The 16695-nt window shown below is 46.0% G+C and overlaps 1 long non-coding RNA gene across 1 annotated transcript; it reads right to left on the reverse strand.

The window, feature by feature from the left end:
- Nucleotides 1-4716: 4716 nt before the first annotated feature.
- Nucleotides 4717-15671, reverse strand: LOC143837535 (uncharacterized). Its single transcript, XR_013231006.1, has 4 exons — nucleotides 15616-15671; nucleotides 14689-14869; nucleotides 9217-9336; nucleotides 4717-6005 (listed from the first exon to the last, which is right to left on the reverse strand). It is a non-coding gene; the product is annotated as an uncharacterized LOC143837535 (long non-coding RNA).
- Between the last annotated feature and the right edge of the window lie 1024 nt (nucleotides 15672-16695).

The following is a 16695-nucleotide window of genomic DNA, read 5'->3' on the forward strand; positions in this document are numbered from 1 at the left end:
TATTTTTTTTCCTCCTCTAAAAGTTAAAGAGCAAATATTGTAGTAACCCTTTGATTGAAATCCACTTTGATTCTGTTGTGCTATATTGGTGGTTCTCAACCTGGGGGTTGGGACCCTTTTGGGGGCCGAACGACCCTTTCAGAGAGGTCGCAGTAGGGCAAGCAGCTTGGCTGGGGTGAGGCGCCATTCACACAACAGCCTTGCGGGGTAGATGGAGATAGAGCGTTCCTCTGTCTGGAGCAGCAGAAAAGAGTGAGATCGGCATGGTGGGACGAGAGACAGAAATGAATGGAGAAACCCCAGGGAAAAAAACTATTTATATACAATCCTGAACAATGGATCTTCATGCCATTGGTCAGTTTTGGTTTAATTTCTGTGAAAGAACACTGGCATAATTTTATGGTCGAGGGTCATCACAACATTATTAAAGGGTCGCAGCATTAGGAAGGTTGAGAACCACTGTGCTATATAGTTTCGTATTGGCCTCAATTTCCTTCTGAATTCTGATGCTGATTTATTGTGTATTAAATAGGTTTCACCATTGCCCTGTACTCACTCAATTTGTTTAGCCAGTCCATAATGCCTGGTGATGAATCTGTTTTCTATCTTGATGCATGAAGGATCCTAGCAGCTGTTACCATGTATTTCACAAGTCCTTCATACATTTTAACATTACCTGGTACCATATTTAATAACAAACATTTTGGATCTAACACAAATTTACCTTTCAATACGTTTTGTATCTCATCATGAATCATAACCCAATATTTCCTTGTTTTTTGACAGGCCCACCACATATGGTAGAATGATGCATTTATATTTTGACATTTCCAACATTTATCATTGTTTTATTAATTTTTATCTATTAAATTTATCAATTCTTGCAATGGCTGAGGGAGGGGGTGCAGGATCGGGGATTGTGGCAACAGCTGTGCCATGGGATTGCCAAGAGTTTGACAACAACAACAATATACTGTCTAAAGAACATTTTGTACCCATTTTCTTTTAACATTTATTATTATTACTAATTTATTGCCCACCACTATCAGCCAAGCCATCTTGCGGCAGGTTACATAATATAATACCCTACATAAAATACATAAAAAATCATTAATTCCCTCGTTAAACCATATATATATCCCAGCAGCAAAAAAAAAAAAAATTATCACCCCCCCCCACACACAGATCCGACGTCTCCCTCTCTGTGCCTCAAGGGACAATCTATGGGTACTGGCAGCCCATTATCCTGACCTCTCCAAAACATCCTTTTACTCCAGGGGGACTGATTTCTGGAGTCTGGAGATAAGCTCCAATTCCAGGGGGTCCCCAGGGTCCTACCTGGAGGTTGGCATCTCTACTGACTTCCCATAGGTTCATGATAGACATAGAATGGAGGATGCAGGAGGCGTCAGCAGAATTCCCCGGTTCTGTTCCTTTATCATTCAGGAAATTATGTCTACATTGCATTTCCACTCTTCCTGAACTCCCGGATGGTTTTCAAACCCAGCACACATACAATTCATCATAGTAATGTAACCTAAGTGGCTCACCTGTTTAATCTCATGCACAGAATGTCAACATAACTATGGATGCCAGTCCCCCAGGCAGGACCTGGGGATCCCCTGGAATTATAGCTCATTTCCAAGCAAGAGAGATCACTTCCCTTGGAGAAAATGGCTGCTTCGGAGGGTGGATTCCATAGCATTCTACTCTATTGAGGTCCTTTCCCTCCCCAAATCCCACCTACTCCTTGCTGCACCCCCAAAGTCTCCAGGTATTTCCCAGCCCAGAGTTGGCAAGCCAATTAACATTTTATGCAGTCCATTTTCAGAACGAATTCCAGAAGCAAAGGGTGGGCATCCTGGGTTTGCAATCTGGATTTCTGTGTGTCTCTCGGAGTGCAAACAACCTTGAAAAACCAGTGCCAATAGCAAGGAAGGCATGGTTTTCGGCCCTGTATGTTGGGCCATTAGCTGCCCTGCTCCCTCTTCCCAGAACAGATTTTGTGTCTAGATTGATCCTTTCTATTCTTAATGGAAAAATAAATGAAAGGGGCCATCTCCCCGTCTGTGGGCTCCTTAATGCTCTGCTTCCTTGGCAGAGGAATGGCACACTGGATTTCAGGAAGCACGATAAAATGTGCCGTGAAATGTTTCCTTGTAAATATTCGATACGGTTGAACAGGTGAAGAGAACTGACGGCTGGGTGCATTGAGTCTCCTGAAAAGAAGTGCATTCATGGCTGTTAGACCAAGGCAGGGAGTTGTCTCTGCCACTTCGCCTTGCCAGTGAGACAGGCAATCTGCTTGGCAGGGCTAGGAAGGACCCAGACAATGGAAGAGGTGGGGAAGTAGGCTTTGTAAGTGGGCTTGGCCTCTCCAGCATGGACCTCGGTCATGTGCAGCTGACCCATCCGCTGTCCCATGGGGCATCATGGGATTAGAGAGTCACTTTGGGGCTAAGCAGGAATGTTGGAGCTCCCCTACAATTGGCTGATAGGAGGACCATTTTCATTCACAATGTTTCATAATGCAACATAATGGCTGCTTAGGCCAGAAATAGTTGGACAAGAATAGGGCAGGTTGCTCAGGATGACTAGGGATAAGTAGTAAGCATCTTGAGGCATTGAGGACTGTGGAAGGTCATTCCCCTTAATACTCCAGCATCGTGTAGTGCACGCTAGCAAACGCTAGCAGGGGTTCATGGGAATTATAGTCCATGAACATCTGGAGGACCACAGGTTGACTACCCCAAGAGCAACAGCATGCAATCTTGACAACTGAGTTTGACTCCCCACTCCTCCACATGTGGCCACTTGGGTGACCTTGGGCCACCCAGTTCTCTCAGAGCTCTCTCAGTCTCACCTCCCTCACAGGGTGCCTGTTGTGGGGAGAGGAAGGGAAGGTGATTGTAATCTGCTTTGAGACCCCTTTTGGACAGTGAAAAGCAGGGTACAAAAAAACGCAGCTCTTCTTATCTGGGCATCTGTTTGCCTTTTTACCACAAGGAGGCCTTGTGGTGTTTGGGTTTCCTTCATTTTTAAAATTTCCTTTGGCTAGTCGCAGTTCTCCAAGGCTCTCTCAGCCTCACCTCCCTCACAGGGTGTCTGTTGTTGGGAGTGGAAGGGAAGGCGATTGTGAGCCACTTTGAGACTCCTTTGGACAGTGAAAAGCAAGATATATAAGATTGTGCTGCCTATCTCCAGGTGGGATCTGGAGATCTTCCGGAATCAAAGTTGATCTCCAGACTACAAAAAGCAGTTTTGGCTGGTTTGGAGGGTGCTGTATATGGTATTATGCTCTATTGAGCCCCCCCCCCCCCACACACACACACACAGGACTCCACCTGCAAACCAATACCGATACAATGTGGGGAAGCCCAATTATGGAAAATTCAGCTGCTTCTTTCAACTTCAGAGCAGCTGCGTGAGGCTGCTAATCGGAGCTGGGTTGGATCCTTTTGAAGAAGGGGCATTTCCCTTCCTTGCCCAGTTTTCCTGCTCTAGGTACTGTTTCCAGGTGCTGCTGGCTCCATGGGGACAGGGGGAGTAGATAGGGCACTTGCACTTCTCTTTGTGTGTCGTCATGTTAAAGACAACTCACAGCAACCCCTTTTCAAGACAAGAGGTGAACCAAGGTGGTTTGCCATTGCCTGCCTCCTGCCTGCCCACACAAGCTTTCCGCAATCTGCAGGGGCTGCAAAATGGAGCTCTTCTGCCAGGTCTTTGGTTGAGGCCAGGGCAGTGAGGAAGATCACTGGAAGATCACGCCCCCCCCCCACCTCCCAGGGCTGGTGTTAGCACCTGGGCATTGCCAGCTAGACCCACTCTCCTCCCCGATAGTGGGTATCACTTGTGTTGGATAGAATCATAGAATCATAGAGTTGGAAGGGGCCATACAGGCCATCTAGTCCAACCCCCTGCTCAACGCAGGATCAGCCCAAAGCATCCTAAAGCATCCAAGAAAAGTGTGTATCCAACCTTTGCTTGAGGACTGCCAGTGAGGGGGAGTTCACCACCTCCTTAGGCAGCCTATTCCACTACTGAACTACTCTGACTGTGAAATGTTTTTTCCTGATATCTAGCCTATATCGTTGTACTTGTAGTTTAAACCCATTACTGCGTGTCGTCTCCTCTGCAGCCAACGGAAACAACATCCTGCCCTCCTCCATGTGACAACCTTTCAAATACTTAAAGAGGGCTATCATGTCCCCTCTCAACCTCCTTTTCTTCAGGCTGAACATTCCCAAGTCCCTCAACCTAACTTCATAGGGCTTGGTCCCTTGGCCCCAGATCATCCTCATTGCTCTCCTCTGTACCATTTCAATTTTATCCACCTTCTTGAAGTGAGGGCTCCAGAACTGCACACAGTACTCCAGGTGTGGTTTGACCAGTGCCGTATACAATGGGGCTATGAGACTATGATGCAGGGTTTGTTTTATTTATCACCTATTGCTGTGTATTGTATATTGTATCAGTATGTCCTTTTAATGGGGGTTTTAATGGGATTTTTAATGAGGACCTTGTGACCCGCCACGAGCCATTGTGTGGGAGTGGGGGGATATAAATCACATCCAAGTGCCAACCAGGCTGACCCTGCTCAGCTTTTGAGACCTGACAAGACTTGGCTAGTTAGTCTGAATGAAACTTTGTGGTTTACAAGTCAGGAAGTTCCAAGCTGCTCTCTTGCCTATATGTACCGTATATCCTCCAGCCAGGATTTCTAACTTCCTCATAGGGCCTGATGGTCTCCCAGAATTACAACTAATCCCCAGTCTATAGAGATGAGTCCCCCAGGATGGAATAGCAGGCTTGAAATATGGCATCACATCTCCACTGAGCTCTTTCCTCTGGCCAAACTCTTCCATCCGCAGGCATCTTCCCCCTCCCCTCCTAATCTCCAAGACTTTCCTAAGGTAGAGTTGGCAATAGGCTTACCAGGCTCCCCACTATAGAGGCAGCCATCGCATTGATCAATGCTGCTGTGAGAAAAAAGAATCTAAAAATGCTGGTAGCCTCTGTGATGGCACATCAATTCTGGGTGCAAACCGGAAGTGACAATAGGTGGCTCTAGGAATTCTCCAAAACGCTATGGTAAAACCTATAGTAAAATTCCTAGAGCTACCTACTGTCACTTCAGGTTTGGACCTACCAGGGATATAGTGATGTTGGGGATTTCTCAGGTCCCCTATGGTCTCACCCCCAACCTTCCCACTAACTTGGCAAACCCACTTTGATTACTGAATCCTGTTATGAGAAATGGGATTCTGAAATTAAGTCATATGCATTCTTGTTTGAACTTAAGCATTGGTAATTGGAAAGCTTCTTACCAATGTTCTCTAGAGGAAAGCAACAGGGGTGGCACCCCCCAAGAAACCTTGTTCCAGAAACATCTTCATTCCAAATCTTCTCAGTGCAAAAAAAAGAACCTTTAGACAGAAGACGCTGCATCTGTAGTTTATCTGGATGTGGCTTTCATCTTCCTTAATCACAGCAAAAGATTTGGAGAGGAGCAGTGAATTGAAGGCTGCAGGAGCCGGAGTCGTACAGCCTCATCTCCCGACTGCCCCGTGGCGGCGCGCAAGATGGGGATTTGTTGCTTGTCTTTCCATAGTTATAATTCACCTGGATTTTGCAGCGTCTCACATAATAAAACATAAATTGTCCACCCGATAGGAACGATTGATTTGATGCACCGGCAAACAGGCAAAAGTGGCTTGAGGCAACTGTCTCTGGAAGGAGGTGTTCTGTACAAAGTGTTTCCTGAAGAGTTGCAGGTGTGGCGGGGAAATGAGTTAAGTGTCACATTGGGCAGTTTCATGGACTCATCTTCTTGCCCCTAGGCCTCCATCAGATTTTGGTTTGCCTACGAGGGAACAGGCTGTGTCCAAGGCTTGCATGTTCCAAGAAAGAACAAGGAATCGAAGTTGCGCTTTGCCACAGGTTTGGACTGGTGTGCCCATTAGTGGCTCCAAGTTAAGGATCCTGTGTTCTCTGCTTCTCACACTCTGTAAAAAGGCAACAAACCAGTGTCACTATGTCACTTGCAAGGAAAACCTGGGCTCTAGAAATTGCTGGTTTTACCATAGAATTTCCACTAATTCCTAGAGCTGCCCTGTGTCAATTCCATTTTCTTTTTTTTTACTGAAACTGACACATTGCAGATGGCATCAGGTTTGCTCCCAGATCCCCACCTGCAGCCGTTCTGCACAGGGGGCCTGCACAAGAACTTGACAACCTGCGATACTTTGTTAGGGCTAGGCCTGGTCACTGGAAATAGAGAAACAAAATCATGTCAATGACAATGACCTTTTTTAAAATTAAAAAAATGAAAGAGGAAGCAACAAAATTTCCAAGCCAAGATCATAAGAGCCTGTCTTGCCAGCCTGGGATTTTGGATGCTTGCAGGCTCATCGTCTGATAGCTGTAGAAGTTAGATTACAACTCCTGCATGCCAGCCTACAGGTGGGGCCCACATCTCTGCAGGTAATACAGTCTACCAGGCTGGGGCCAGGGCATTTTCAAGGCCAACCATCTTTTAAACATCCATATGTACCCTCTAGCCCAGCTGGTGCGGGGCTATGGGTTGGGTTATCACCAAAATGTGGATGACACCCAGCTCTACTTCCTAATGGATGACGTTTTCCCACTGCCTTATCGTGGCAAGCGAGAACAACCCAAATTTCTCCCCCCCCACACTCCTTGGTCTGTAAATCACTGCAAGCCACCAATCCCTACACAGTGGTTGTTTCAGGGACTCAAACCTCCATCCCCCCCCCCCCCGAGTCCCCAAGTTAATTATTTTTAATGCATTTCTGGGTTGCTATGGGGAAACACCACAACACTAGATTAATTTTTAGAAAAAACCCTGCACTTCCACGTTGTTGCGGGATCCCGCCACAACAATAAAACATTCCCTCCTTAGATCTCTTTGGGATTTTTGATGTAATGGTCTCTCATTATGTTTGGGTAGATTTGTGATAGACTGGCCATGGTAAGTGGACCCCAATGAGTGATTGTTTGTTCACAGTAAAATTTTAAAATAAAGAGCACAGACTCCAAGCTGATAGAGAGAGGGCTGCTTCTTCAAATGCCCCCCATATTTCTCCGTTCATACCCCACTGCCAGAGAACACAAAAAGGAATGTGTTTTGGCTGCCTGATCCCAAAATTACAGTGCACAATGAGGCAAACAGTTTATTTTTACATAAGACACGTAGCGTTGTGGTCCTGCAGCAACATGGACTGCAACGATTAAAAAAATATATCGATCCAGAAAAGGAGAAGAGAGAGCGGATGCAAGGGTAGGTAGAATGCTACTGAGACTGTTGCATGTGTCTCTTTCCACATTTATGCCAATAAAGGCTTTTTGTATCATGTATCTTGTCTCTTTCCACACAGGCTTGCCCCTGTTTGCACCCTGGATGGCAGTGCAGCAAAAAGAGGGAAATCAGGATTTGGTGATTTCCCTTTTGCAGAGAAAATTGGAGGAAAACCCGCGCCAGCCTCTTGAGAGCTCTGGGTTGCTGCCGACATCATGTGGAAGCAGCACTAAATCCTGTGAGCAACGAGAGGCTGTTCAGGGGAAAATTCCTAATGCAGAATCAGTCTTGGATTTCTCATGACCATCTTAACACCGCCTGCGGCGCCGCGGGCGCTGGGGACTAAATAATGTGATAAGGCCTTGGGGGGAGGAGTTAGGACGGGCTCTGTCCGGGATGAGGAAGGGTGCCGATTGGCCCCTTCCTCTGGACTGACAGTGGGAGGGCCCAATCGGCAGGCGCTTTGTGCCTGCCGATTGGGCTCTCCCATTGCCGCCCCGCTGCCAAGGGAGCAATTGCGAGCCGCACACAGCGCGGCTCGCAGTTGCTCCCTTGCCAGCGGCCTGACGCGTCGAGAGGCGCGAAGCTAGCGCCCGCTGTATTCCAGGTACAGTGAGCTTGATTACGAGTCTCTTTTATAAATGGCTCATGAGAGCAAAGACATTTCCTCCAAACAGGATCCTCTCAGAAAATTCCAGCAAAAGCTAAGCAAAATGGTGGCTTCTCCCTCTTTGTCTTCTTTTATCAGAGAGGGGAAGCACAGAGTAGAAGTTAATAAACCCAGCTCCCTTTTATCGCACAGCTCCAAACGGAGATTACCAATCCTGCCTGTAAAACCAAATCAAGAAATATTATTACCACTGGCAAGTGAATTATTTAAAGCTCTGTTTCAATTAACTTCTCTCTCACTTACCAGGTGGAAGGTGTAAAAATACTTTCTGTTAGCATTAACAAGACAGCCCAAAATGGAACTTTACAAGCGCAATTTGGACAACAAAGAGAGTCGGGAATTGTGCAGGATGTTCTGCACTGTACTCTTCAGGAACACAAGGGTTAAAAACCACATTGGCTAGAATCTAGAGCTGGCTGAATTCACATGTGCTCCTTAAAGCCCTTTGTAGCTCTTCTCTCACTGTAGCCATAAGGATGGGGGAAATGAAAATAGGGTTTGAACCAATTTATGCCAGGTTTTGGACTGGATCTATGGTAGATTTAAAAAGCACATCATAATCTCACAGCATGCTTGATTTCATCTTTATGCCTCAACGAGACATTATGGCATATTTAAAGTATTTTTTTCCTTATGCAAATTTAACTCCTGGGATTGCTTTATCAAGGAGGAGAAAGGCATAGAGAAGAAAACTTTCACCAGCTTTCCTGGCCATTTTCCCCTAGAAAAAGCCACCTCCAATCCAGGCCTCTCTGCACTTGGGAATTGGCTTCCCAGCAGGGTAACTCTCACAAGGCCATGCCTGATCCTGCAGGTTCCAGGAGCACCAGGGGAAAGCATACAATGGACTTAATTGCTGTGCAGTTGAACCAGCAGCCTTTGCAAGAAGAAAAGCTGGGTTTTATAGCCTCCTTTTCACTACCCAAATGAGTACCAAAGTGGCTTGCAATAACCTTCCCATTTTCTCCCTACAACAGACACCCTGTGAGGGAGGTGAGGCTGCGAGAGCTCTGATATTACTGAAGAAGAAGAAGAGATGGTTCTTATATGCTTCTTTTCTCTACCAGAAGGAGTCTCAAAGCCGCTTGCACCCTGTGCAAGACACCCTGTGAGGGAGGTGGCGCTGAGAAAGCACTGGCAGAATTGCTCTGTGAGAACAGGTCTAATAGGACTGCGACGAACCCAAGGTCACCCAGCTGGCAGCATGTGGAAGAGCGAGGAATCAAACCTGTTTCTCCAGATTAGAGGCCACTGCTCTTAACCAAGACACCAAGCTGGCTTTTTCGATGGGCCATTGTGAAAAAGATCCATCCCCTTGATTCTTGCTCCTCCTGGAAGAATCCGTGGGCTAGGAAAGAAGGACATTTCATGTTCAGGTTAGTCCCATCTGGATGCACCTTGCCATGAGTGTACTATAGTGGGGAAAAACCTGACTGGTGGTAAGTGGGTCTGTTCTCCTCTGCCATAACCACACTGGATGGGCATAAGCAGTCCTCTCCCACTGGTTTTAGCTTTCCATCTGTACAGTGGGGATCCTGACCTACTTTGCAAGATGTAGTTGAGAGAGAGAGAGAGAGAGAGAGAGAGCATGCCGCAGGAGTTTGAACTCTCAGCCGGGTTGGAAAACGCATCTGCAACGGGAACTGTTTGATATTCAACACCGATGCTCACCTGGATTATACAGAGGAAACAACACGGTTTACAAAAGGACTTGCTTCTAATTTTTCAGTGAATGCGGCCCCCCCTTCCCCTCCCCCTGCCTCCAATTATGCATGCATGTCTTTTTGGTAGCCAGCATATTTTGCATAATGTGTATTTTGTAGCAATTGTTTCCTTTTTGGACTGGAATATGTTGAATGTTTGTCTGCGTGGCGCCTGACAGGGTCGTACCGATGGAATGGTGTGTACCGCCAAGGAAGAAACAAAGAAAGAAGCCGCATTCCTTAAGTATATCTAACCTTGCCTTTCATGTTCCCCATTAACCACGGGGGAGGAAATTTATTCCTCAGGACCTATTGGTCTTCCACTGAATTCAGCATATATTTTGGAGTTGTTTGTCTCCTTTTAGTAAATGTTTGGGGACAATGAATTCTAAGTAATAAAGGCTTACATTTTAACTGTGCAATCCATTGCTTGGGCAGTGTTCCCCTCCCACCCCATGGTTAAATGCAAATTGTTTGCTCTGACTTTCTTATCCCCCCCCAAAAAAAGTTTGCAGATGCTGGCAGATCCCTGTGTTCTGAATTGTAAAACATAAGTCAGTTATTTGGGTGGGCTCAGTCCCTGGATGGGAGACTTCTTCTGGGCTAGGTCTCTGATTCGTGTACCCTAACAGCTGCTTGGGTTGACATTACAGCTGGCCACCAATGGGGACTGAGAAAAAATGGTGCGTGCAATGCCTCAATGTCACCTGAAAGCAAGGACCCAGAATGGATGTCACCGTGTCATGCAATTCTATCCTCCCTCCTTCCCTCCCTTTTTGCTCCTGCTGCTCATTTCAGACAGTGGTGTGGACAAGTGGCCAGTACCATGAGATGACCCTCGTTTGCTCAAGATCAGGGGTGGGCAAACTGTAGCCCTCCAGATGTCCATGGATTACAATTCTCATTCGCTGGCAGGGGCTCATGGGAATTGCAGTCCATGAACATCTGGAGGGCGACAGTTTGCCCACCCCTGCTCAAGATTATCCAACACGCAATCAGAAATTTTAGAGTGAGGAGGCATGAGCAGAATTGTCAGCACTGCCAGGAGTAAAAACAGGGAGATTTTGAGGGTGGAATTTGGGCAGAATGTGATGTCTCTTCCAGAGGACGCTCTAGGAATTTCCATTAATTTCCATGTGTAAAGATGTTAGAGACATGTGGAATTCCTAGAGTGTCACTATGGAGCCCGTTTTCCATCCCCTTTTCTGCCACGCCTTAATTTCTCAAGGATGGGGACGGGGACAAGGCTGGGATTTACCAGCCGTGGACAGACATAACTCTAGTAAGGGAAGACTTGTGCTAAGTTTTAGGTGGGATGTTTTAATTATTATTGTAGCCACCTTGAACCAAGAGGAAAAGTGGGATATAAATGCATGAATGAAGGAATGAACAAACAAATATTAACAGCTCCCCACAACTTAATGTGGGGTCTGGAGTTGGGCCTCCAGCTTTCTTAACAACTTTGCTGAAAACTCTTCAGAAATTTAACCCTCATTCATTTGCCCTTATACCCTCTTCATGCACATCTGGAATGTTGTAGTCCCAAATTTTTTGGGGAAAACTGAATCTTGCAAGCAGCTGGTAGTTCTAAAATACCAACTGGGACACTGTTTAGAAGACATTCTTAAACCCACTGCTTTAATTCCGTGCACCCTTGTAAAAAGAGAGACATTGGACTGGAAGGCCTGTTTAGATTGGTTGCTTAACTGCTCTTTTGCTCCAAGTAAAAAAATTATTCTAGAATCTTGTAAAACATGAAGGTGCACTCTATTGGAATTTTTCACTTAAATTTTAATTCACTGATCTGGAATTGTTTTAGAATTATTTGTACATATTTTTATTGTTGCTAGCCGCCCTGGGACTGTTCCAAGGGAGGGGTGGTCAATAAATACAAATAATAATAACACTAACAACAACAACAGCAACAACACAACATGACAAGGCTTCTAGCGACAGGGAAAGGCATCACCACTTGTGGAAAAGCACCACAAGATCCAAACCCCAACATTTGGCCTCATTACTTGTTTTAAAAAAACCTGATTGCTTCATGGCAGGTAAATTCCTACATGTTCTTTGTAGGGAGTTTTGCCAGAAGAGTTTGGGGACGGCAAAAATTCCCCACAATGCATGAGGGGCTGTGCCTGTCACAGAGCGTTTCGGTTGGTTGTGGTGTGGGCTGTCAAATTGGCAGTCGTGGGGAATTTTTGTCCTCCCTGGAGAAGGCAGACAGTTGTCCCCCTTCTGAAGCTGCCCCACTCTCCACCCCCCTGAACACCAAGTGGCCTCATTATTATGATCTTCATCTGCGGTACTGGAGTCGGCTTGTCGGCATAATGCAGATGGGTAATTGAAGTCCTGGGTTCCTGCCGCAAAAAGCAGTCACTCCTCATTAAAAGGGGATTATCTGAATTTGGGTGGGTTTTCTGCCGCCTGCATATTGAAAGGGTGAAGGTATGAAAATGAAGGCATGGGGGATCATTGCTTGCATTCCAGCGCTTGCACTCCCCCCCCCAAAAAAAAACAGACCACGGCTCAATAAATCAAACATCTGAGTGGTGGTGTGCGTCTTTACAGTTTTCCTGAACTGTTTACATATGCAAAGACATTCATGGACAATTAGTTGATCAATGGCTATTAATCATGCTGGAGAAATAGAGCTATCATCTTCAGGGACAGTATTCCTCTAAATACCAGGGACAGATGCTAAATGCAACTAATAGGGAAGGCCTGCTGCTGAATGTGGCTTGCTATAACCCAGGGAACCCTGGGGTTTTTGCAAGAGCTCCCCAGGAATCACATAGCCTTTCCCTGAAGTTCAGATGGCCACCAATATCACTAGACATCACTGGAGCCCACTTCCCCTGTTGCTCTATGGGCCTACTCTCTTTCTCCACAATGGAAATGGAATATGATCAATTGATTGACTGGCTGGCTTCCGCATGTTACTCCCATGCCTGCTTCTCTGAAGGGACATGCCACCACTTCCGGGGTTCCTCAAAGCCTGAAAGATATTTCAGGGGTTCCTGCATGGCTAAAAGGTTGGAAAAGGTTGGTATACCCCAATATTGTCAGAACTCAGAAGCTAAGCAGGGCCAGTACTTGAATGGGAGACCATAAATAAGACTCTGCAGAGGAAGACAATTTTAAACCACATCTGCTTCTCACCTGCCTTGAAAGCCCCTTGGCTGGGATTGCCACAAGTCAATTAACAAGTTGATAATACCTACATACTTGATGGACCATAGTTCTTCGGAAGCAGGGGCTCTTCTTACGTACATTTGCACATGCTTTTCCTTTTCACGTAATCCCGCTTTTTAAGAAGCAGGCAAGCAGTTTTTTTCTCATTGGACTAACTTGGAGGATGCAGCCTTTTACATATCACAGAATTCTTCATCACATGAAGTTCTGTGTAACTTCAAAGCCTGCATACTAACCCAACCATAAAGAAAAAGGGGTCTTGTCTTATTTATCTTCATACAGTAAAATGACACCAGCAGAACTTACGAAATGCCTTGCCATGGTTCCTGCATCAAGCGGACTGCAGAAATGTGTTAACACAGAGAGGAAAAATTAATACTAGACAGGACGCACCACTGTGTTTAAAAGGTATTTGGAGATGAGCTCAAAGGAGCAAGGCAACCCCCCCCCCCCACAGCAATTTCTAGACTAAAAATAACTAAAAATAACCCCCAAGCTTCAGAGAGAATGGAAAGGTGGGGGGGGGGGGAGAATTGATTCAAGAGAAAACAGATTTATGTTGGGGGACTTTTAGCACCACCGGCAACCATGATCACCAGCAGATTTCTCTTCCTCCAACAAAGATTTTCCTCTTTTCCTCTTTTATATTAGATCTGCTTGCTGAGCTGGCAGACAGAATAAACATCCCAGAGCTAGACCAGAGATACGTCAAACAAAACCCGGCAATATCCAAGCTCCCTGCTACCTGCTCTGATTAAGGGACATCCCTGCTGACTTGAGCCACACTCCTTATTCTCCCTGAATTCTGATCACAAAGTTCCCATGGAAGAGTTTCCTTTTGGAGAGGAAGACAGCCAGAATGTCCCATCAAAGAATACCTTCTCTCCCCTCATATTCCTGTGTGAATGGGTAAGATCTTCTGCATCTTGAATATTGGGAAGATTAAAGGACCCCCCAGTACAGACACACAGCAGATCCACCTACCCCAGATCCTGAGACAGCCAGGAAACTTTCAGAGACATGGGGCAAAATGAGATGAGACACTGACACTCGGTTTACCAACAGCGGATAGAATTTTCAGCTAAACATCCGGAAGAAGTTCCTGACAGTTAGAGTGGTTCCTCAGTGAAACAGGCTTCCTCGGGAGGTGGTGGATTCTCCTTTTTTGGAAGTTTTTAAGCAGAGGCTATATAGACATCTGACATAAATGCTGATTGGAAGGGTGTGGGCAAGAGGGATTGTATCTGAGCTTGGCTCTTATGACCCTTTGTTGCATGCCCAGGGAAATGCCCATCGCCACTTTGGGGACAGAAAGCGAATTTCCTCCAGACCGGACTGGCTAGGGATTCTAGGTTTTTTGGGGCGGAGGGGTATCATCTGGACATGGACTTGGGGTCACTGTAGGTGGGCAGGTAGTTGTGAATTTCCTGCATTCTGCAGGGGGTTGGACTAGATGACCCTGGAGATCCCTTCCAACTCTATGATTTTATGTGCCTCCATTTTGTAGAATCCTAGAATGCCTTTTAAGAATGCCATGGGAAAGGGACCAATACTGGCCTGGACAGCCATGGTATGGGGAGAGGACGGGCTCCTGCATTTCCTCCATGCTGTTTTCCCTCCCCCTCCCTACTCTTAAAAGGTACAGAACCCTGCAAAAAAGAGGTGCATCCCCTGGGTGAAATGGTCTTGTCTAGTTTGGCCCATGGAAACAGCATCCTCCATGAGAAGGCCAGAGCCACAAATCATTCAGACGCTAGGGATGTGGCGGACATAACATATGCATGGCCACGGTCACTCACGAGTCAAACCTCTCTTCCGTCTGTCGCACATGGCTGTCCAACAGCTGCATAGAAGCCATGGTGCATCTTCTTGGCACGGAGGGGTCTCTTCTTTGCCTTGCGGAGGCTTTTGTAACTGAGGCAAAGAGGGATGAGATGAGCAGTTCCAAGCACAGGGGCACCTTTGCCGCTCTTGCCTCACCTACATGGCGGAAAATGAAACGATTAATTATGTCAAATGTGCTTGAATCAGATTTGCCTAAATGATGAGACCGCAGAAGGCAAGCAAAAGCTCAGGCAGGAGAGGGCAGTCCAAATGGTGACCTTCTTTTTTCTCCCCAAAGGAGTGCGGAGATTCAATGCAAAAGGGACATTGGGTGTTTTTTTTTCTTTTTTCTTTTTTGTAGATGCTCTTTTTATAAAACAACAGAGAGCTGGTTATATTTAAAAAAAAATTAAAATACAACCTAGCCTTTGCTTCGAATGAGCTGATGTACGCTTATGCCTTTTCTACAACTGCAATCAATAAGGTGGGGAACGTAAGGAGATGAAGGGCACGGACCACAAGGGACCTCATTAGTTTTTATGACAATAATAACTCACGGTGCAGACCAGACTCTCAGGTTTTTTTTAAAAAAAGGAAGCTTTGTATCCCAGATAATTCTCTATTAAATATCTAGAGACAGAAAAGGTGGTTCTTAGAGGATTACAGGCTAAGCAAGGGCCTTGCTGGTTTGGGGACCAGGTATGGAGAGGGTTTCATTCATTCATTCATTCATTCATTCATTCATTCATTCATTCATTCATTCATTCATTCATTCGTTCGTTCGTTCGTTCGTTCATTCCGTCCGTCCATCTATCCATCCATCCATCTTTGGATTTATATACTGCCGTTCCCTGGTGGGTTTACAACAATAAAAGAATAAAAGACATTAAGGAAAAGTCTACCTTGACATAAGGAGGCCAGCCACAAGGAAACCATTTTGGATGGAAGGTCCTTCCACCCTCAGAACCCTGAAGAAGAAGAGTTGGTGTTTATACTCTACTTTTCACTACCTGAAGGAGTCTCAAAGCAGCTTACCATCACCTTCCCTTCCTCTCCCACAACAGACACCCTGTGAGGAAGGTGGGGCTGAGAGAGCTCTGACAGAGCTGCTCGGTCAGAACAGCATTATCAGGGCTGTGATGAGCCCAAGGTCACTCAGCTGGCTTCATGTGGAGGAGTGGGGAATCAAACCTGTCTCACCAGATTAGAACCTGCTGCTCTTAATCACTATAACCATGCTGGCCCTGCCTGCCTTAGACCATTTCCTCAGATCTGGAATTTTCCAACTCCGATTAGCAAGCCTATCAGACAGCCCTTCCCTTTTGGTACTGCTTTGCTCTACTCTGATAACAGTACATGTGCTATTGTGTCCATGCGATTTCCAGCAGGAGAGCAATGGAGGGACTACATATTATTGGGGGGGGGGATGAGGGGGTTCTTTTACTAGATCACCTTTTAGTTGTTCTTTTTAACTCAAATGCAGTGGATCAGCCAATTGGCTGGCAATGTTTGGTCCTTTCCTTGACTAAAATGCTCCTCCATCAAAGTTCCTGTTTTCCCTTAAGGGAAAATGATCACTTGCTTTTTTCCCAGCTAGGGTTGGGACAACCTGATGGTGGAAAGTGGCGTCAAGTCAGGGATACCTTATGACAATCCTGTTGGGTTTTCAGGGCAAGATAAAAACATATAGTTTGTCATTGCAGGCCTCTGCCTTGCATCCCTGGACTTCCTCAGTGGTCTCCCACCCAGGTACTAACCAGGGCCAACTTGCTTAGCTTCCAAGATCTGACATGACTACGGTAGCCTGAGCTGTCAAAGTCAGGGCAAGGGCATTTTGGATGGGACAAAATGTAATTTGCCTGCCATGACATGCAATTTAACTTGACAAGAAAACATGGGAGATGGAAACATTTTCAGAGACCTGGCATGCATGATTCCTTGTAGGTCTCCTCTTCATTGAGCAAGCCCTTTGAAAAAAGGCA

The sequence above is a fragment of the Paroedura picta genome, chromosome 5 (genome assembly GCF_049243985.1).
Source record: "Paroedura picta isolate Pp20150507F chromosome 5, Ppicta_v3.0, whole genome shotgun sequence".
NCBI classification, from domain to species: Eukaryota; Metazoa; Chordata; class Lepidosauria; order Squamata; family Gekkonidae; genus Paroedura; species Paroedura picta.